The sequence below is a fragment of the Populus euphratica genome, unplaced genomic scaffold (genome assembly GCF_000495115.2).
Source record: "Populus euphratica unplaced genomic scaffold, PopEup_1.0 scaffold161.1, whole genome shotgun sequence".
In the NCBI taxonomy this organism is placed as follows: Eukaryota; Viridiplantae; Streptophyta; class Magnoliopsida; order Malpighiales; family Salicaceae; genus Populus; species Populus euphratica.
In genome coordinates this window covers 482,120-483,905 of record NW_011500046.1, presented here as the reverse complement: position 1 = coordinate 483,905, position 1,786 = coordinate 482,120, and positions in this window count along the sequence as shown.

Genomic DNA, 1,786 nt, shown 5'->3' with positions numbered 1-1,786 from the left:
ATGATATTTACTGTCCAATAACTCATAATTGACTGAATCCCAAATCTTTTAATTATAATATGAATAATTTTCCACATGGTTTAGAACACCTATAAGTCCTATCACAAACTCATTATCTCTTACAAGGTAGTTGTACATCAATATTATAAAATGCCCATTTATTGATTATTATCGTATTTGATATACAAGATTTATCAAATGGGAGGTAATGCTCCTATTTCACTATCTTTACTAAGCATGGGCCTTGAAAAAAAGTCAAGTGCTATATAGGGTATTTTACTAACACTACCAAAAGATTGATGTTTTCACCTAAGTGCAGGAATGTCGAAGTAATAAATAATCTGGCAATACCGGGGTCGAACCACATGGAGGTTAATTGTATAAATTATAGATAATAATAATATAACAACAACAATAAAAATAACAAGAATAATAATGATAATATTAATAGTAATAGTAATACTAATAATAGTATCAGTGGTGGTGGTAGCAGTGGTGGTGGTGGTGGTGGTAGTACTAGTAATAATAAGAATAATAATAATAGAAGAAGAAGAAGAAGTTGATAAGAACTTTGAGATGGAAGATTAATGTAAGGATTAAATAATGATAACAATAAATGTCAAGGTTAGAGGATCTACTAATGGTATATCAAATAAGTATAGTATAAACTCTTATTATGCAATTGAAAACCACACATAAAGGAGATTTCAATTAGATTATAAATTATTAACATGATTACATTAGTTATCTTATTCGATTAATGCTAATACTTGTAAATGTTGTCAAGTATTCATGATTATAACTTATGTTAACAATAAATCAAGTTCCTTTCATAGTACAGGTGTCGGTTATACCATACAGTTTGTGCAATGAAAGTACCAAGCATTTGATGTACCAAGTGTTATACAACATAAATCTAGATTAGTCATTTAACAAGCAAAGTATTAAAGAGTTAACAAGATAACAAATACAAAACATGTTAGTATCAAACATTAAAGTCCATGTTAAGTTTACAATATACTTATTCTTACACCATTAGTGTAACCTTCTCACCTTGACATAATAAACTTAGTTAAACATAATGAAAGAGAGAAACATAAATAAATAAGATAAAAACATAAATAAGATAAAAGTTAACTAAGTAAATGAAAGGCATAACTTGATGTTAATGAAAGTAAAGCATAAACATTACAAAAAATACAAAGAAAGAAAGCAAGAGCATGATCTTGATCTGGAAACCAAGATGCCTAAATGCATGGCAAATGCCTTTTTTTATAGGCCAAAATTGGAAACTATTGATTTGATGACTAATTTATGAGTGGGTGACCAACTATTGACTTGGTGACAATCCTTATCTTCTCTTGTCTGCCCAAAACATCATTAATAATGTCAAAATTAAAACCACTTGAAAAAATAAAAGTTGTAGGAAATTGTCTCAGATTTCTTGTATAAAACATTGAGGTCATTTGAACTTCTAGAACTCTAAATATGGGTGACATGACTAAAAGATTGATGTCTTCTCTCAAGTGCAGGAGTGTCGAAGTAATAAATAACCTGGCAAGACCGGGGTCAAACCACAGAGAGTTTAATTATACAAATTATAAATAACAATAATACAACGACAATAACAATAACAATAACAATAACAACAATAATAATAGTGATAACAACAACAACAAGAATAATAATAATAATAATAATAATACTAGTAGTAGTAGTAGTAGTAGTAGTAGTAGTAGTAACAACAACAATAATAATAATAAAGAAAAAGAAGGAGAAGAAGAAG